The sequence below is a fragment of the Saccopteryx leptura genome, chromosome 9 (genome assembly GCF_036850995.1).
Source record: "Saccopteryx leptura isolate mSacLep1 chromosome 9, mSacLep1_pri_phased_curated, whole genome shotgun sequence".
NCBI classification, from domain to species: domain Eukaryota; kingdom Metazoa; phylum Chordata; class Mammalia; order Chiroptera; family Emballonuridae; genus Saccopteryx; species Saccopteryx leptura.
In genome coordinates, this window is record NC_089511.1 from 48,627,741 (window position 1) to 48,650,208 (window position 22,468).

Here is a 22,468-nt window from a genome sequence, read left to right on the forward strand (position 1 = left end):
GGGGGCGATGCTCTGCCCACCAGGGGGCGATGCTCTGCCCCTCTGGGGCATCGCTCTGTTGTGACCAGAGCCACTCTAGTGCCTGGGGCAGAGGCCGAGGAGCCATACCCAGTGCTCGGGCCATCTTTGCTCCAGTGGAGCCTCGGCTGTGGGAGGGGAAGAGAGAGACAGAGAGGAAGGAGAGGGGGAGGGGTGGAGAAGCAGATGGGCACTTCTCCTGTGTGCCCTGGCCGGGAATCGAACCCAGGACTTCTGCACGCCAGGCCGACGCTCTACCACTGAGCCAACCGGCCAGGGCCTCAATCCCCTTTCTTGATTTACCACTCACCCATGTCCCCTTCCAGACTGGAAGTAGTCTCACTCTTAATCTATTAAAGCAATTCCTTTTGGCTGCTGTGATTGTGAACTCTTCTTTCTACTTGTTCATTTGCCTCACCTCTTTTACCATGTTTTAAACACCTTTACCTCCATATCTACTCAATAAATACTTGAAAGAATAATAATAAAAATAGACTAATTCTTGGAACAGTCTAGAAAGGTTTATATGCTTCTGATTTTGTTGCTGCTTATTGAAAGCGAAAGATTTGAATGTATCAGACAGTGGATAATTTACATGACATACTACGTGGTAATAAAAAAGGATATGTGGGAATTCCAGGATATGTTTCATCCTGTTTCAGCATTAACGGCCAAGTATCTGTTTTCATTGAGAAAAGCCAGAATCCGCCAAAGTCAACATGTAGCAAAAGAACTGCATTGTGATGAAAATGAGTTAAGACATGTACATGGACATGTTGTTCTTTTCAGTTGTTATCTAAGTAGTCTTGTTTTTTTTTTTTTTAAGTATTAAACTTTTCATTGCCATTTAGAAAACTTTTAGTTAGAGAATTCAGTTTACATATTGAATTATATTTCATTTTGAAACTGTTCACAGTGTATGTTCTCTATATATAATAGAAATGCTCAGACGGTTTTCACAGTTAGCCTTATCATGGAAAACAAGTGGTAGAAGTTGCCATTTTTAATTGAAACCATATTCTAGAATTTTAATTTCAAGCTGGTTAAGAAATACAGTAAGGAGAGACCTATAGAGAGTGGCCACTTGATATCAGAATATGATCTCTGATTGTCATGGGAGAGCAACCCGGAGTCTCCAAATTACTGATTAAGGGCAGCAAATTATCCTGCTTCTAGCAAATTGCCATACACATTGCTCAATCTAGATCTGATCCATGAAAAACTATATATGATATGCCTATACAGTAATGAGACTTGGTTTTTAAATTACTTATATATAATTTATTAATATAATACATTAATTTATTTATATATAATTTACATATACAATTTATTAAAAATGTGTGTTGCCCTTGAAAGAGTTCTGGAAATTTGTGCTTATTCCACAATTCTCAAATGTCTTTTGGAAGCTTTTAGAAAGTTCTGTCAAATACAGTTTAAGTCAACTCTTTTAAATAAAACTGAACAAATTATAAATTATTTTTGAAACTACCCAAGAGTGGATTTGGGAATATGGAGCCACTGTGAAAAAAAAAGTTTTAAATTGCTGTTGTAGTCACACATTCTTTTAAATACACACCTACTTCTCTAGCCATGGCCTAAATAATTTTTGACTCTTCTAAAACTATTCTACTTTCAGAGAAGGAAGTTTTGCTAACCTTGCAGATATTCAAAAGAATGAGTTCCATTCTCTAAAAGCAATTCCAGAAAGAGACTTTTCAAAATGTTTATAATAATAATAACATTTTGGTATAACAGCATCATTTTTGAAACAGCGCAGTTGTCTGGATGTGTTAGCCCTTGCCTATTTGTTGAAAAATATAATACCTTATAGTCACATGCCTAATAGATAGTAGATTTTCACTTCCTTCAGCCTGAAAACAATTGCTGTTCTGGTAGCTTCCATAATAGCTTATGAAATTTTGTATTTGATTGGAAGAATATGGGAATCTTACAATTTTCCAGGAGTTATGATACCAGACCTGCCATCGTTGTTCCACAGGCATATTTTTAAACTATATCTTATAGTAGTAAAACATGCTGTTAGCAGAGTAAGACCCCTCAAAATAAGGGGGGAAAAGAATTATATTTTGAAAACCAGATAATTACTTGAAATACTTTTTATCACAATATACAGTTTGTATTTGAAATTATATTGACATTCTGGTAGAGGTGAAATCTAATTTAACTCATCTTTCTTAGTTTGTATACTACATTATTAAAGTGATAACAGTATTTTGTTCATAGATGATGGTTAAAAATCTCTTGATAAAATATACATAAATTAATATAAATACTGAAAAATTAGATCATAAACAACATTTGATACATTACAGTAGCTTGACAGGTATTTAAAAATAAATACAAATTTACTTTTGTAAATCTTTATTTTGAATGATTTAGTTTTTGAATATATTACATTGACTCCAAAATTGTGGATCTGAGATTTAAGGAAGCGTTAGCTGTGGCCATGTTATAAAGCAAATTCGATTTTTTTTAAAGATTTTATTTTTTATTGATTTTACAGAGAAAGGAGGGACAGGGAAGTAAGAAGTATCAACTCATAGTTGCTTCACTTTAGCTGTTCATTGCTTGCTTGTTGCTTGCCATATGTACCCTGACTGGGCAAGCCTAGGGTTTCGAACCAGCAACCTCAGAGTTCCAGGTCAACACTCTATCCACTGCACCACCACAGGCCAGGCCAGGCTAAAGCAAGGTAGATTTTACAGAGATGAATTTATGTATGGAATAACTATTGTGGTTCCAGACACTGCATGAGATGCTGGAGATAATGTGGTGGAAAAACAGCATCCTTGCTATATGAAGCTTATTATACTCTGGTGCCTATAGGACTCCAAAGAGAGTAGAACAAACTAGGAGCCTTTGTAGCAACTCTGAATTCTATGGAAAAGCTTTCATTCCAAATCTCTGTGTTCTGTTCTTTACATTGAAATATAATGTATTTGGACTCATAGTCTCTATAGTCCTTTAAGATCAGAATTTACACTATGATCTTCTGAATTCTCTTTTGTTATTTTAGTTGTAATAATCATATTTCCCAAATTCTTAATATTTTAAATATGTAATATATGTGAGTACTATATATTAAAGCATTTTTTAAAATTGTAATATCTTTTCACTCTAAGATAGTGTAGTGCTATTATTCAACAAGAAGGCACTGAGTTATGTCTAATCCAAAGTACAATGTGGACTCACCCAGTTACATAGAAAATAAGAAAACAACTAATTGAAATCTCCTTCTCCTTCTCAGAAATTTGAAGTATTTTTGCCTGAATTAGTTGGTTAATTTATCAACAGTCTACTTCACTTAGTTTTTTAGAAACAATTTCTATGTCCCTTGAAACTACAGTTCATGTTCACTATTAGTTTAGAGCTTACGTTTTCTCGCAGGCACAGAATGTGTTGCCCCATGAAAGAGAGACTCTCAATATTGTTTATGGAAGCAGAGAACAAAATGAAGTCATAAATCGGGAAGACACGCTATTTGGTCACTGCTTTAAAATTTTATTTATTAATTATTAGGGGGAGAGAGAGCGAGAGAGAGAGAGAGAGAGCGAGAGCGAGAGCGAGAGCGAGAGAGAGAGAGAGAGGGAGAGAGGAGAGAGACAGGGACAAGAACATGGATCTATTCTTGTATGTCCCCTGACTGGGAATCAAATCTGTGCTTTGGGACCAAGCTCTAAGCATCTGAGCTATCCAACAAGGGCTTGGTCACTGCCTTTTGGGGAGAATTAATTCCAAATTATATAAAATGGCTAGTTAACCTTTTTCTTAAACATTTTTCCAGCAAGGAGATGTTATAACTTTCCTCAGTAAGCTAAGACAGCAGTCATATACATTTTCTTAAGTAGGTTCTTTTGTGTGGAAAACTAGAACAAAGGAAATGACAGGATAATGTCTAGTATTATCCCCAATATCTTCCTTAATTTTCCTATTTTGCTTTTTTAAAATGCCTCAACCCATAGTTAAGCCTTGTTAAGAATAAACTGCAACTGAACATGCTTAAACTTACAAAGAAAAATAAATCAGATTTCACTATCACTGTTTTCACTAAAAATGAAGAATTTTATTTTTTCATGTTTTGCTTCCTTTACTCTTTTCTGGAAGCATCTCTAAAGACAGGTATTGCAGGAGATTTTGAGGAGAAATAAATCATGATGAAATATAAGCATGATGCAAATGTCTTTTCTAAGGGTCAAGGAGGTCACATTGTTTGTTATATTTTTTTTGAAGTCTTAGAATACTTGTGGATTTTTATTCTAATGACAAAATGCAGCTGTTTCTAGTCAACTCTTTTAATTAAAGTTCTTTCTTAGGACAACCATTTCAAAATCAGCTAACTTCTGGGCTCAGAGTCAGTCTTCCCTATGTGCATGCCAGACACTTGCATTATTTGTGAGAGTCACAGGTTAAGTCCAAAGATAGATTTTTTTTTTCCAATCAGAATCACATACGAGTAAATAAAGGCCCCATTTGGCTGTCTGCATCTGAGATTTGTCTTGAATTTACATATAAATTCTTTATTTCTATACAATTATGCTACATTAACTGTTTCTAAGTAGAAGTTTTATTTTTCTGCTGAAAAAAATTCTCAAGTGACTCAACAAGCACATCATTCTTTTCTTCTCTAAGTTGGGGACCTTAGATTTGGAGAAGCCCCCTTGCACTCCCTTCCAGTCACTAACTCTCCCACCCTCCCAAGTAGTTATTACCATGACTTCTAACAGCATAGTTATTTTTGCCTGTTTCTGTGCCTCATTTAAATTGAATCACAGTATGAGGTTTTAAGTGCTTAGCTTCTTTCACTTACTTAAATTTCCTTTAGTTAAAATCGTTTTTTGTTTATTTGTTTGTTTGTTTTGAGAACAAGAGAGAGGAAGGGAGAGGAGAGAGAGAGAAGCATCAACTCATTGTTCCACTCTAGTTGTACCATTGATTGCTTCTTGTCTGTACCCTGACCAGGGCTCAGACCTGCGCCCTTGGGATCAAGTGGTGACAGCAGGATTGGCAACCCTGAAAATAATTTTTTCTCATTGCTGTGTAGTATTATATTGTGTAGATGCAGCACAATTTATCCATTTTATTGTTGATGGGCAGTTGCGTAGTTATTCAGTTGATGCTATTATGAATGGTGCTCTTAGGAGCATTCTTGTACATTTCTCTTGGTGAGCAATCTATATATGTTTCTCTTGAATGTGTACATAGGATATCATCAACACATTTTATTTTTTTTATTTTACCGATGCAAAACTTAAATAAAAATTTCTGATCAGCCTGAATTAACCAAAGTTGACGTATTTTTTTTCTAAATCATAGAAACAACATTTCCAGGTTGCCCTCTGGTTTCAGTAAAGCTGGTTTTATTTCTGCTCTTTTCATTGCCTTCCTCTCACCCTACTTTTACACATTGTACTCTTATGCTTACTTCTTTTCCTGCTTTAATGTCCAGCTCCTAGAATGGTATAGTAATAACACAATACTTACAGTAATAAATAACAGCAGCAACCATTTGCTGAGCACTAACCATGTAAAAAAAATGACTGCTATGATTTTTTAATAGCTACTTTACTTAACTACATAATCCTCATGTTATGCAACTATTGTTATAATTGATTAATAATGAAATATTATAAATCTATTTAAAAAAGAAACAAAAAACAATATAGCTAACATTAATGAGACAACTCTCAGAAATAATTTATGTAAAGAGTCTCCAGTTTCAACATCTAAGTTACTTCCTTGCATGATTCTATCCTGTTTTTGTTCCTCTCTAAGAATAGTACCCAATATTTGTTCTTTTAGCCTACAAATATTTATAAGCCTGTTTTAGGTTCAAGGAACTATGCTAATCCCTTTTCATGCCTCATGTAATTTTTACTACAGTCCGTGAGGAAGGTACTGGCATTGACCTCAGTTGACAGCAGAAGAAACCATAGTTTACAGGTTAAATCACTTGTTTGGTACTACAGATCTATTAGGCACCCAAGCTTGTATCAATCTCAGGTGTGTCTGACTCTAAAACCAATGCTTTTAACAACCTTGTTTATTGGAGAAAGAATGTTATTTTTTATGATTTCTTGTACTTGTAGTTAGTATGAAATGTCAGCTGGGTGTGGACCCCTCTTCCAAGTTTCTGCCATCTCCTATTTTACAAATGAGGATGTTAATGACCAGTACTGGGCCACATGGCTGCTCAGGGGAACCAGGACTAGAACCTATATAGTCATGATACTTTGTCCAGGCTTCATTATGTAATGCTTCAGGGCTCCAGTTTAAGGAGGTAAGTGTGTGAACAGGTCCGTGAAACAAATTTGTCTTTTTTGTTAATCCATTGTTTTAAGGCCATCTCCAGTCACCTCTTTGTTGCACTTAGAGTTTTCCTCTATTTTCACTCCTTATTTTAGTGCCTTCTTTATGAATCTCTTTTTCCCTTGGCTGTTCTGGCTCTGAACTCTGCTTGTTCCTGTAACTCTGATCACTTTTTTTTCTCTCTTTGTAATTAGTCATCTTTCTTCCTCCTAAAATATAAGCAGTACTCAAGGCTTTGTCTTGAACCATCTTCTATTTCATTGCTTTCTCTCTCTCAGCAATTTCATTTACTCCCAGAGTTTCTGTACAGAAGATCACAAATCTTTATTTTTAACCCTGATTTCTCTTCCAAGATTTAGACCTGGAGCTCATGCTGCTCATAGAATTCAACTTGTGCCAAGCTAATTTCAACATATACTCTTCTTACCAAGCCTGTCTGTCCCTCCCTTTATGTTCAGTGCAGTGTCATCCCATTGGCTTGTGCCTGCCCTTTCACAAAAGCCCCTTGTGGTATCTTTCTCTCACTAGTCAAATCCTGCTTTAATCTATGCTCATATCTGAAACCAAAATAATCTTTTTAAGGATAACTTAGATCATTTCATTCTTCTGTGCATATAAATTTTAAGGGATTCCCTGGTGCCTAACAACTAAAATTAGGTCTTTGAAGCCTCCTTTTATATAATTTTCACTGACCTTTCAGGTCAAATGAACCTGTTTCTTTTTCCTTTGACATGTCTACACATTTCCACTTCTGTCTTTCCCTTACCCTTTCTTTCTCTTGCATTTCTCACTTCTGTTAAGACCCAGTTCAGCATTCAGGACTACTTCCTGTATCTCTTTATGTACTCAGCCAAAAGTAATACTTGGTGCCCTTTCTAACCAAGGATGATTGGTACTAGGGAAAAGGCCAGTCAACAGGAATCCATATTAAACAGGGACCAAAATTTCATAGTAAATAAGAATAAAAGAACTGATTGGAAATTTAACTTAAAAAATGAAATTAAAAATTATAAACTTATTTTTCTTATAATTAATAAAATTTAGGTTATAGTTGATATTATGTGCTAATTCCTGGAATGTACAAAGAAGAATTATAGTATTTATTGAGTTTTTAGCATAATTTTCTGACGATTATAAAATAGAATAATTCTATCATATTGATTTTGACTTTTGTAGCACAAGCATAATGTTTTTTAACTATTCTAAGCTCAGTTTTATGTAGATAATTTTGAATTTAACTTGATTTTAAAAACACCATCTCAGTCAGTTATCTCATCTTTAGTTATCTGGTTTCTTTTGGTCAGATCCTCATTTCTAAGTGACTTTGTATTTGATTGTGGTGGTTCTTTTCCACCTCTGCTTTCACTGACTTTATGCAATTGTGCATATTTTTCAATATCTACAGGTTCTCTTTGCAATAGATTACTGTTGATGTTGTAATCATTAATCAATCTGCAAAACCCCTTGTGATTATCTAACACTTTATCCTTAGGTTTTCTATAGTATTTACTGTGGTATAAGTGTTTGAGTACATCTGTGCTACCAGGTTTTAAGTTTCTTGCAAGGCAAGAATTATGCTTTTTTCTTTTGATACTATTTCATATATACATGGAAATGTCTTACACCTAGTAAAAATTTGAATTCTGTTGTCCATTGATTCCTCAGTAGAACCAATCCTTGCCGTTTGCTGCATTTAATCATAGAAACAATATCATAAAACTAGATTATAGAAAAATGAATTATTTATTTTTCCCAGTGGAGCAGCACACACAGTAATGACTTGAGTTCCTAATCAAAGGGTCCACTTCAGATATAAACAATAGTGTATCATAAAATAAAAGTTGAAATACCTAAAATATTCTATGATAACTTTTTTTTAAGTGAGAGAAGGGAAGATAGAGAGACAGACCCCCACATGCTCCCTGACTGGGATCCACCTGGCAACCCTCTTCTGGGGCTGATGCTTGAATCAATTGACTTATCTTCAGCATTTGAGGCCGTTGCTTGGACCAACTGAGCTATCCTCAGTGCCTGGGGCTGACACTTGAACCAATCAAGCCACTGGCTGCAGGAAGGGGTGAGAAAGTGAAGGGGGGCAGGAAGGGGAAGAGAAGCAGATGGTCGCTTCTCATGTGTGCCCTGACTGGAGATCGAACCCAGGACATCCTCCCGCTGGGCTTGAAGTTCTATTCACTGAGCCAACCAACCAGGGCCTACTATGATAACTTAAATAAAACATATTTCAAGTCTTATAAAATGTCAGTATAGCATATATAATGATTATTTCTTTATTTTAACATATATATATAACATAAAATGTAAAGGTACAAATTTGATTACACATTTAACATAACTGTAAAGGCTGTGGTAATTGTCAACTTAATATCCTAATTGATGACAAATTCTCTTCTTCCAAAATTTACTAGGGTCTTTGTAGCCTACTTCTTTTTAAAAGTCTCATTCAGGTATGCCTTAAACTGATACTTCCCTGGGGGAAGGCAACAATTCTGTTGACCTTTGATTTGCCTCATCTTATTGTAGGGTTACTCAGTATGTTTGGGAGTGATAATGATTTTGCTTCTATCCCTGAATAGTTGATCTAACATTTCCTCATCCATCCTCTCTTTATTCAACTTAAAGCCATTCAATCTGAGAACAAATAAATTCTACGCAAGAGCAAAAGTAGTTCTGTCATACTACTTGATATGTAGTCATGAAAATACTACACATCATTGGAATGCTGTAAGAACAATTAGTAGGTTTTTGGAATGGGCATTTTAAAGGAAGTTTCTGACAGAAGATAGTTCCCTGACTTGACTTAGCATGTGCTATTATATGAAAATCAGTGAATGAATAAAGGTGGTAGAAATTCGGTATGGTAGGAAATATACAGCTATGATTTAGTGGCACTGAACTCTGTAAAATGGCTTGAGGCAGTGACCACCTGCATTGCTATCATTGAACTAGGAAAAAAAATTACCTCATAACTTGAATGTCCTTGCTTTCTCTATAAAGCTTTTATCTAAACTAAGTGGAATTGTAATGTACCTAATCTAATGTGAGTTTTTCAAATATTCTGATAAATCTAATTTGTAGCAAAGATAAATTAAAATAGACAATTTATCCAAAAGATGAGTTTAAAAACCATTCTCTTCTGCTTTCTTTGCAGTACCTAAACAGGGCCTTCTACAGTTGTGTTTTTCTTTGTTGCCCCAGCAATGCCTATTAACCTGTAAGGTCACTAATAAAGGTAGACTGCCCTTGGATGTACTGTCCTATCCCTCCATGTAATCATGACAACTGAAATCAGGTGCTATTCTCTGGTTCTCTCCAATTGTAATGCATTGATTCCTCTACTTTGAAAAATATTTCTTACATACTGGGTCAAATATTGGGACCAATATTTAGGGACATTTATTGAGAAACATTTGTTCAGTTCAACTGCTATTAAATAATACTTAATTCAAACTTCTTTTTTTTTTTCCTTTCCATCAAACTTTTTTTAAAAGCAAATTCTCAGTTTTTAAATTTATTAGAGAGTGAACCAACATGCATTTCTGAAACCATATGTTACCTCATTAAACCCTTTTTGATGATCCTGCCTCAGTGCTCTCCATCTGTTTCCTATGGATTCACCTTTTTTACTTTTTTCTACTTTTTAAAGACTTTCTCAATGTTATCTTTTAGTCCTCCTGATGAAATTTTAAAAAAATTATTTTTATTATAGTATCTTATTTTATACATGCAATATCTTCGATTCTATCCTTCTCATTATAACAAATTTTTTCAAGTTTCTTTTTCTTTTCTCTTAGTTGTTGTTTGTTTGTTTAGGTCTTTTTGCTTTTTGTGTTCTCCACAACTGGTGAACCTTGATTGTCCTTTCATAGTTTAAAGATGCATGAATAACTGCCAGTTGAAAGCTCTGTATAGGTTGGTGGCATGGGGACTAGCATGTTTTACGAAAGGACAATCAGGGTAAGTTTTAGAGGAGACCTCTCAAATAGGGCTGAAGTTGACCCAGATAGTACCTTTGTGTGAATTAGAAAAAGGTGTCCCCTAGAACATTTAGGTTGTTGACCAATTGATGCTTTTATGCTAGTTAGAAAAAGTCCCTTCCCAGACTACATGGCTTGGTAAATGGCACCTGCGTTGGATTTTATTTCTCACTTACCTGTCTACCCAATGTCCCTTATGTAGTTAACAAATGAAGAAACTGTAGGGTCCTACTCCTAAATCTTAGTATCTGTAAGCCTGTCTCTTCAGCTGGTCAGTTTCTTAGGAATTATGTTTAATGTTCTGCCTAGGGGTCGGTTTGGGTGGGGCTGTGGGGATGAGGGGAGTATAAAGGTCTGGCTGCTAGATTTCTGGGAGACAAGCAGAGGAAGGAAGCTGGGAGGAGGAAGTGCATCATCACTGAACATGTAGACTGACTTACTCCTCTGTTTCACTAGGAGAGTTACCCATGCCAAGATTTCCTACCTAGCTGATGTAGCATCTTCAGAATCTTCTGCCATGATGGTTGTGAAGGGTAGAGGAAAAAATATGGCGATCCCTGGAACCCCAGTTCTCAATCTCATTCTTGTTTTCTGTCCCTCATTGCTTCCTTCTGAGGTACCTGGTGCCTCCAGTTCCTGAACCTTTCTAGAAATCTGTGTCTCAGATGGCTTCCCACTGCTTTACCTCCTTTGCAAACTTAGAATTCAGCTATCTCTAATAAGCTCAGGCAATTGCACTTCATCTATGTACTAAATAGCTTTTAAATTTTTGTTGCTGTACCTCATCTACTGTTGTCTCTTTTCAAGTTTTTTTTTGTCCTTTTGTGTTTATTCACTTATGTGTATACTGTCATTTTGCTAGGAACTAACAAGGAAGCAGAAACAAACACATGTACAATTCTTTGTGTTTAAACAGAAATTCATAACCTCTTTATTGTTTGGGAAGGGGGGAATGTATTACTGAATTTTTACATATATTTTTTTTTTAGTGAGAGAGATGGAGGGAGAGACAGACAGGGACAGAAAGACAGGAAGGAAGAGAGATGAGAAGCATCAACTCATAGTTGTGGCACTTTAGTTGTTAATTAATTGCTTTCTCATATGTGCCTTAACTGGGGGTCTCCAGCTGAGTCAGTTACCCCTTGCTCAAGTCAGCAACCTTGGGTGCGAGCCAGCGACCTTAGGCTTCAAGCCAGCAACTATGGGATCATATCTATGATCCCATGCTCAAGCCAGCGAGCAACCCTGCACTCAAGCTGGTGAGCCTTCACTCAAGCCCACAACCTTGGGGTTTCAAACCTGGGTCCTCAGCCTCCCAGGCCGATGCTCTATTAACTGCAACACCACTTGATCAGGCACATATACTCAGTCTAATATGAATTCTGAATTTGTTGGTTAAGGATGTGATATATTTTGCTTATGATTGTACTTGCTGCATTGTTCTTACTGTTTTTATTTTGTCAAGTAATTAATAGGCCTATTTGATTTTTTATTGGCTGTAGATGAGTGCTATGGTTCATTGTAGCATTATGAAAATGAAGTAGATTTAAACAAGGGTTAAGGTTCAGCTTTGCACCTTTGTAAGAGCATTCACTTGGGCTTCACCTCATCCCACAAATCTTGATTCGCTCCTGTGGGCATTGGGCTAGGTTTTTTATTAAAAGTCATATAGTAATTTCTTAAGGTTCTGAGAAGACCTGGGCATATAATGCATATTTATATTATCATTAAGAGGTGTTATAATCTTGAGTGTCTGCTGAAACTGTGATCTGATGTTGCAAACAAATACAGAGATGTACCAGACCATATAAAGTTTTCACTAACCCAGTTGTACCCCACAGCAGCACTCTAGTCAAATAAATAAAAAGCAATATTTTTACCACCTTTGTGACTTGAATTCTTCTTCTTTGTGGGTGAATATCTATTTGTAAGGTCTTCATAAAAAGCCTGAATATCTAATTTAGTAAGATATAGTGACTTAGAAGTCTGAAAATCACATCCTTCACCACAGGATCATTGAATACCAGTAAGTGTTTTCATGTCTGTGTATGTATACATAAACACACACACACACACACACACACACACAAATATATGCACATATAAGCTATGATTGCAAATTCATGGAGCATTATTTGTGAACACAGTTCTGTGTCAACAAAAACAAGTAAATAAATTAAAAATAAAAATGAGGCTTGCTGAATATCTGCTTAGAGAAAATAACCTCCCTTTAACTCTGAATGCCCTTCTGCATTGCTGTAGATTCAGCATCTGTACTGTTTTATTATTTAAGCACTCTATATGCCATTATTTATTAATAAATGTGAAGATAGTTTAGTGTATTGTGAAATGAGGAGGTTTACAGGTTTCTTATTTTCTGTACATTATATTCATATCAGGGATGATCAACAAGATTTTTATGGGAAGGATGGAGAATGAAAGGATTAATACCAATACTATATATTTAGTTCAAGTATCTCTAAACACACTAATACACAACAACAAGAAACATAGCAACAGCAACCCAACATCTTTTGCTCCCCAGATGACTGAGACAAGTAACGTTTCTTTTTTGCTATGGTTCTTACGTGGAATTTAGATGTTTCTTGCCATTGGGTTACCAGATTGGGATAATGAACTGTTGTATGACCTACTTTTTGTCTAGGACAAGGAATTTTAGTACTTGAAGTATACCAACAAATTAGCTACAGCTAGTATTTGACACAGTTTATATGTAGGGCCAATATTTGTATTGTTAAATTGAAAAGGATCTAATCAGTGCTTTCTAATAGAACATTTAGTAATGATGGAAATGTTCTACATCTTCACTATCTGATATGGTAGGCAGTAGCTACATACCACTATTGGGCACTTAAAATATGGTTAGTGTGGCTGAGGAACTGACTTTTAAATTTTGCTTAATTTTAATTTATTTAACTTTAAATAGATAGTAGATACTAGGATGCTCTTTTATAATTACTTGGGAGTATAGATAACAGAATGAAATCCTTCTAAATAGCTAGTCTAGCCTGTAAAACAGAAAATTGCTAGTAGCTTGATTATGGTTCAGATCATTCCTTCATACATCTATCCAATAAGAATTAAATATCGACTCTGTACTATGCTATACTGTACTTACTATATAATGTTAGACATCGAGGTAAACAAGTTTTCTATTCCTGATTTGTACTCAAAATAAATGAAACATTTTTAAGGCCACAACATATATGTGAAGCTAACAAATTGAGGTTAGAGGGGCAAATGGTTCTATTGTTATCAAACAGGAAGAGGAACAGGGCCCAGGGAGCCATAAGGAACAATGCCTACAGCTAAGAAAAGAGGACAAAAGCCAAGAGACCTAAATTATATTTTGTAATTAATCAGTGTGAATAAATGATAGAATCAAATATTATTAGAAGATAGGGTTTAAAAAGTTAAAATAGAAACAAAGGGCCAAAGCCAAGTAGAAATTATCCCAAGATTAGTACAGTGAATGGCACCTCTCAGAAAGCCGTTATTCAACCAGGATACAGAATTGCTCCAAAGTACAGCTGAGTGACCATTACTGTAGGTGAAATCCATCAGGCAAGCAGATGTATGCATGAGCCTGCTATTCACTCATTTCCCTTATGTATTTTCCTGGCTTAAAGATAAAGGAGAATAGGGTGAATTTATAATTTGAAAATGATTCTTCCAGTCTTCAGGTGATTCTGAAACTACCCTGGCCTTAAGAATCCCAGCTAGATTCTGTATTTTTGTACAATACTGAAGTTCTTTTCTTATCCATGGTTTCACTTTTCACAGTTTTGGTTACCTGCAGAGAACTGCTGTCTAAAAATTGTAAATGAAAAATTACAGAAATAAAAACAATTTGTAAATTTTAAATTGTGCAGCACCCTGAGGAGTGTGATGAAATCTTGTGCTATCTTGCTTCATCCCACTGGGATGTGAATCATCCCTTTGTCCAGTGTATCCACTCTGTATATGCTACCTGTCAGTTAGTTACTTAGTAGCCATTAGTTATCAGAGAAGAAGAGAGACAACATTCACATAACATTTATTACAATGTATTGTTATACTTGTTTTATTTTATGATTTGTTATTGTTAATCCATTACTTTGCCCAATTTATAAATTAAACTTTATCATAGGTATTTATGTTTAGGTAAAAAACATAGTATATATAGAGTTCAGCACTATCTGTAGTTTTAAGCATCCACTGGGGATCTTGAAAGGTATCCCCTGTGGATAAGGGGGGGAGTACTGTGTCTATAAATTATAAATTTCTTGATTTCTTTTAACTGAGTGTGACCAAAAAATTCTACAGTGATTCATGAGTCTGATATTTTGGGTTCCAAGAAAAAGTTGGGAAGAGTTGTCTTTCACTGTGTTCTTTGTGATTTTCTAAACTCAAAAGGAAGTATGGGGACACCTGAAGATGGCAGGGGAGTAGGCAGATGCACAGACTCCCAGCTCGCACCTTCAAACTGGATTAAAGATTAATTTAGGAACAATCAGCGTGTAAAACCAACTCTGGACTACAAGAACAGCTCTCAAAAAAACAAAGAGCAAAGAAGAAGCCACACCAAGCCAGGTAGGGAGCACCGAGGAGTGGTGGGTCTCCCCTGCTTACAGGAATGAAATGGGGGTAGCCTGAGAGCCCAGAAGGGCTCTCACTCCAAGGAAAAGAGCAGAAAATATCGCTCACAGCCACTTGCCTGGGGACCTGGGAATGAGGTATGTTGAAAGGGCTGACTTGTCTTCCAAAAGGAAAGGGGGAGAAAGAGAGAGAGAGAGAGACATATGGTAAGAGGCAGAGGAATGCATGGGATAACCTGAGAAGCTGACTCATCCAGTGCTGGAGGTGGCCATAGCTGGGGGAGAGGTTGATCCAACACACAATACAAGACTAAAGTAGTTGTGGGTGACCCATCTCCAGACATCTCTCCAGCACCAATCAGCACAATAAGACACAGCTGAAAACAAGAAGTGGGGAGGAGGAGCAATAACTCAGGTCTCCATGGAGATCTGAGATACACCTCCCTCTACTGAAGCTGAGAAAACACTCTGCCCCAGGAGAGAGTAACTGGCATATCAGGACTTCAAAGTCTCAGGTTACACCCACCACATTCCTGGATACAGTTTCAAATAAGCCCCCTGCTGAGATCAGTAAACAAGACTACCACCATGTTAAGAAAACTGAGAAGAAAACAAACAAATCAAGACTTCAAAGAGGCTCTACTAGAAAAGCCAAATCCCACAGTGGATTACAAATAATAGCTGATGCCAACCCAAGAAGACCTAGAAATAACACAACTGAAAATTGGAGGCATACAACACCAAGCCTAGACTCAACCAGCTCTACAAACAATATACCCAAATACACAGACATAATGAGAAGACAGAGAAGTGCAATCCAAATGAAACCACAAGAGAAACCTCCAAGAAATGAACTGAGTGATATGGAAGTAACCAAACTTTTAGATGAGAGTTAAAATAATGACTGTTAGGATGCTTAGGGATCTTAGAACAACAATAGATGGTCATTACAAACAACTAAATAAAGAAATAGCAAGTATAAAAAAGGACATTGAAATATTAAAAAAGAATCAGTTGGAGATGATAAATACAGTATAAGAAATGAAGACCACAATGAAAGGAATTAAAAACAGGATGGATGCAGCTGAGGATCAAATCACTGAGTTGGAGGACAAGTTGAACAAAGGCATAGAAGCAGAACAGAAAAAAGAAAAAAGAGACTTAAAAAGTCTGAGGAAACTCTAAGAGAGCTCTGTGACAACATGAAGAGAAATAACATCTGCATCATAGGGATTTCTGAAGAAGAGAAAGAACAAGGGATAGAGACTTTGTTCAATCAAATCATACCTGAAAACTTTCCTAAATTAATGCAGGAAAAATGCTCACAAGTTTAAGAAGCACAGAGAACTCCATTAAAGAGAAACCCAAAGAAATCTACACCAAGACACATCATAATTAAAATACCAAAGCTAAGAGATAAAGAGAAAATATTAAAAGCTGCTAGAGAAAAAAAGGATATCACCTACAAAGGAGCCCCCATAAGGATGACATCCAACTTCTCAACAGAAACGCATGAGGCCAGAAGGGAATGGTAAGAAATATTCAAAGTAATACAGAACAAGAACCTACAACCAAGACTATTTTATCCACCAAGACTATCATTTAAAATTGAAGGAGAAATAAAAGCTTGCCAGACAAAAAAAAAAAACCTCAAGGAATTTATTACAACCAAACCAATGCTGCAGGAAATGTTAAGGGGCCTTTTGTAAACAGATAAAAGAGGGAAAAGAATATAGCAAAAGAAGAATACAGCTTTAAAGAGTAAAATGGCAATAAACAACTTCATATCAATAATAACCTTAAATGTAAATGGATTAAATGATCTGATCAAAAGACATAGGGTAGCTGCATGGATAAGAAAACACACCTGTACATATGCTGTCTACAAGAGGCACACCTTAAAACAAAAGATGCACATAGACTAAAGGTAAAAGGATGGAAAAAAAATATTTCATGCAAATGCAAATGAAAAAAAAAGCTGGGGTAGCAATACTTTTTGTTTGAAAGTCAGACAAAATGGACTTTAAAACAAAGGCTATAGTAAGAGATAAAGAAGGCCTCTACATAATGATAAAAGGAACAATCCAACAGGAAGATATAACCATTATAAATATCTACACACCTAATATAGGAGCACCTAAATATATAAAGCAGACTTTGTTGGATATAAAGGGCGAGATCAACAGCAATACTATAATAGTAGGGAATTTCAATACCTCACTAACATCACTAGATAGATCCTCAAGAAAGAAAATTAACAAAGAAACAGCAGACTTAAAGGACACACTAGATCAAGGGTTGGGAACCTATGGCTCGTGAGCCAGACGTGGCTCTTTAGATGGCTGCTTTGGCTCACAGACAAATCTTTAATGGCAAAAATAATGTTAAAAATATAAAACATTCTCATATATTACAATCCACTCATTTCCTACCACTTATGTTTATGGTTGCGGGTGGCTGGAGCCAATCACAGCTGTCCTCTGGGAAAACACCAAATTAATATTGGATAATGCATAATGTACACTGGTCGTTGTATGGCTCTCATGGAATTACATTTTAAAATATATGGTGTTCATGGCTTTCTCAGCCAAAAAGGTTCCTGACCTCTGCACGAGATCAACTGGATTTAATAGATATCTTCAGAACCTTTCACACTAAAGCAGCAGAATATACATTCTTTTCAAGTGCTCATGGTACATTCTTTAGGATAGACCACATGTTAGGGCACAAAAGTGATCTCAACAAATTTCGAATATTGAAATTATATGAAGCATTTTCTCTGATCACAATGGCATGAAACTAGAAATCAACCACAACAGACAAACTCAAAAATTCTCAAACACATGGAAACTAAATAGCAGGTTGTTAAATAACGAATGGATTAACAATGAGATCAAAGAAGAAATAAAAAAATTCCTAAAAAATGAATGATAATGAGCATATAACAACTCAAAATTTATGGGACACAGCAAAAGCAGTTCTGAGAGGGAAGTTCGTAGCACTACAGCCATACTTTAAGAAGCTAGAAAAAGCTCAAATAAATAACTTAACCCTGCATTTAAAAGAACTAGAAAAAGAACAGCAAGAAAAACCCAGATGTAGTAGAAGGTAGGAAATAATAAAGATCAGAGTGGAAATAAATGACATAGAGGCTAAAGAAACAATACAGAGTATTAATGAAACCAGGAGCTGGTTCTTTGAAAAGGTAAACAAGATCGATGAACCTTTAACTAGACTCATCAAGAAAAAAAGAGAGAGGACTCAAACAAATAAAATTAGAAATGAGAGTGGAATGCAAAAGAATGAAACTCGACTACAGCCTGTCCCCGTGTACTAAAATTAATTCAAAATGGATCAAAGACCTAAATATAAGACCTGAAACAATAAAGTACATAGAAGAAGACATAGGTACTAAACTCATGGACCTGGGTTTTAAAGAACATTTTATGAACTTGACTCCAATGGCAAGAGAAGTGAAGGCAAAGATAAATGAATGGGACTACATCAGAATAAAAAGTTTTTGCTCAGCAAGAGAAACTGATATCAAAATAAACAGACAGCCAACTAACTGGGAAATGATATTTTCAAACAACAGCTCAGATAAGGGCCTAATTTCCAAAATTTACAAAGAACTCATAAAACTCAACAACAAACAAACAAACAATCCAATAAAAAAATGGGAAGAAGACATGAATAGACACTTCTCCCAGGAAGAGATACAAATGGTCAACAGATATATGAAAAAATGCTCAGCTTCATTAGTTATTAGGGAAATGCAAATCAAAACTACAATGAGATACCACCTCACCCCTGTTAGATTAGCTATGATCAACAAGACGGGTAATAGCAAATGTTGGAGAGGCTGTGGAGAAAAAGGAACCCTCATTCACTGTTGGTGGGACTGTAAAGTAGTACAACCATTATGGAGGAAAGTATGGTGGTTCCTCAAAAAACTGCAAATAGAACTACCTTATGACCCAGCAATCCCTCTACTGGGTATATACCCCAAAACCTCAGAAACATTGATACGTGAAGACACATGTAGCCCCATGTTCATTGCAGCACTGTTCACAGTGGCCAAGACATGGAAACAACCAAAAAGCCCTTCAATAGAAGACTGGATAAAGAAGATGTGGCACATATACACTATGGAATACTACTCAGCCATAAGAAACGATGACATCAGATCATTTACAGCAAAATGGTGGGATCTTGATAACATTATAAGGAGTGAAATAAGTAAATCAGAAAAAAACAAGAACTACATGATTCCATACATTGGTGGAACATAAAAATGAGACTAAGAGACATGGACAAGAGTGTGGTGGTTACCAGGGGTGGGGGGAGGGAGGACAGGGGGAGAGTTAGGGGGAGGGGGAGGGGCACAGAGAACTAGATAGAGGGTGGCGAAGGACAATCTGACTTTGGGCGAGGGGTATGCAACATAATTTAATGACAAAATAACCTAGACATGTTTTCTTTGAATATATGTACCCTGATTTATTAATGTCATCCCATTACCATTAATAAAAATTTATTTAAAAAAAAAAAAAAAAGAAAATAAAAAATAAATAAATAAAAAAAAAAAGAAATGAGAGTGGAGAAATAACAACTGACACAACAGAAATACAAAATATTGTAAGAAAATACTATGAAGAACTGTATGCCAAAAAACTAAACAACCTAGATGAAATGGACAATTCCTTGAAACATACAATCTTCCAAATATCAATCTGGAAGAATCAGAAAACCTAAACAGACCGAATACAACAAATGGGATTGAAACAGTTACCAAAAAACTCTCAACAAAGTAAAGTCCTGGGCCTGATGGCTTCACAAGTGAATTTTACCAAATATTCAAAGAAGAACTAACTCCTATCCTTCTCAAGATATTTCAAAAAATTCAAGAGAAATAAAGACTTCCAAGCTCCTTTTATGAGGCAAGCATAATTCTGATTCCAAAACCAGGCAAAGACAACACAAGAAAGAAAATTATAGGCCAATATCCCTGATGAATATAGATACTAAAATCCTCAACAAAATGTTAGCAAACCGGATCCAGCAATATATGAAAAAAATCATACACCATGATCAAGTGGTATTTATTCTGGGGAGGCAAGGCTGGTACAATATTTGGAAATCAATCAATGTGATTCATCACATAAACAAAAGGAAGGAGAAAAACCACATGATAATTTCAATAGATGCAGAAAAAGCATTTGATAAAATCCAGCACCCATTCATGATCAAAACTCTCAGCAAAGTGGGAATACAGGGAACATACCTCAATATGATAAAGGCCATCTATGAGAAACCCACAGCCAACATCATACTCAATGAGCAAAAATTAAAAGCAATCCCCTTAGGATCCCCTGGGAGTCCTAGCCACAGCCATCAGATAAGAAGAAGAAATAAAAAGCAACCAAGTTGGAAAAGAAGAAGTAAAACTATCATTATTTGCAGATGATATGATATTGTATATAGAGAACCCTGAAGTCTCAGTCAAAAAACTACTGGACCTGATAAATGAATTCAGCAAGGTGGCAGGATATAAAATTAATACTCAGAAATCAGAGGCATTTTTATACACCAACAATGAACAGTCAGAGAGAGAAATTAAGGAAACAATCTCCTTCACTATTGCAACCAAAAAAATAAAGTACCTAGGAATAAATTTAACCAAGGAGATTAAACTTGTATTCAGAAAATTATAAAACATTGATTGATAAAAGAAATCAAGGGAGATACAAACAAGTCAAAGCATATACTGTGCTCATGGTTAGAAAAATAAACATCATTAAAATGTCTATATTACCCAAAGCAATTTATAAATTCAATGCAATGCCAATTAAAATACCAATGACATACTTCAAAGATACAGAACACATATTCCAAAAATTTATATGGAACCAAAAAAGAACACAAATAGCCTCAGCAATCTTGAAAAGGAAGAATAAAGCAGGAGGTATCACACTTCCCGATATCAAGTTATACTACAAGGCCATTGTACTCAAAACAGCTTGGTACTGGCATAAGAACAGGCATATAGATCAATGGAACAGAACAGAGAACCCAGAAATAAACCCACAGCTTTATGGACAACTGATATTTGACAAAGGAGGTAAGAGCATACAATGAAGTAAAGACATCCTCTTTAATAAATGGTGTTGGGAAAATGGGACATCTACCTGCAAAAAAAATGACACTAGACCACCAACTCACACCATTCACAAAAATAAACTCAAAATGGATAAAATACTTAAATATAAGCCATGAAACCATAAACATCTTAGAAGCAAACATAGGCAGTAAGCTCTCTGACATCTCTCGCAGCAATATATTTGCCGATTTATCTCCATGGGCAAGTGAAATAAAAGAAAAGATAAACAAATGGGACTATATCAAACTAAGAATCTTTTGCACACCTAAAGACAATAAGAACAGAATAAAAAGACAAACTACACAATGCGAGAACATATTCGACAATACGTCTAATAAGGGGTTAATAACTAAAATTTATAAAGTACTTGTAAAACTCAATACCAGGAAGACAAACAATCCAATCAAAAATGGGCAAAATAAATAAATAGACACTTCTCTAAAGAGGACATACAGATGGCCAATAGGCATATAAAAAAATGCTCAACATCATTAATCATTAGAAAAATGCAAATTAAAACCACAATGAGATATCACCTCACACCAGTCAGAATGGCGCTCATCAATAAAACAACACAGAATGTGTGCTGGCAAGGATGTGGAGAAAAGGGAACCCTCCTGCACTGCTGGTGGGAATGCAGACTGGTGCAGCCTCTGTGGAAAACAGTATAGAGATTCTTCAAAAAATTAAAAATCAAACTGCCTTTTGACCCAGCTATCCCACTTTTAGGAATATACCCTTAGAACACCATAGAACTGTCCCAAAAGAAGAAATGCACCCCCATGTTTATGGCAGCATTGTTCACAATAGCGAAAGTCTGAAAACAGCCCAAGTGTCCGTCAGAGGACGAGTGGATTAAAAAGCTTTAGTACATATATACTATGGAATACTACTCAGCCATAAGAAATGATGACATCGGATCATTTACAATAACATGGATGGACCTTGATAACGTTATACGGAGTGAAATAAGTAAATCAGAAAAAACTAAGAACTATATGATTCCATACATAAATGGGACATAAAAATGAGACTCAGAGACATGAACAAGAATGTGATGATAACTGGGATGGGGGCTGGGGGGGGGGAGGAGGAGAGGGAGGGAGGGAGAGAGGGGCACAAGGAAAACTAGATAGAAGGTAACGGAAGACAATTTGACTTTGGGTGAGGGGTATGTAACATAATCAAATGTCAAAATAATCTGGAGATGTTTTCTCTGAACATATGTACCCTGATATATCAATGTCACCCTATTAAAATTAATAATAAAAAAAAGAGTAGGATAGACTGCAGCCAAATGTTCCTAAGCTTGGAACCTGGTGTAGAGTAATCCCTTACTTCTAAAGGAGATAGGAATTGAAACAGGA

The 22,468-nt window shown here is 35.8% G+C and overlaps 1 protein-coding gene across 2 annotated transcripts in view; it reads left to right on the plus strand.

Annotated features, from left to right (window-relative positions):
- RNLS (renalase, FAD dependent amine oxidase) overlaps positions 1-22,468 on the plus strand; it is a 325,381-nt gene that overhangs the window by 39,155 nt on the left and 263,758 nt on the right. The window lies entirely within an intron of this gene.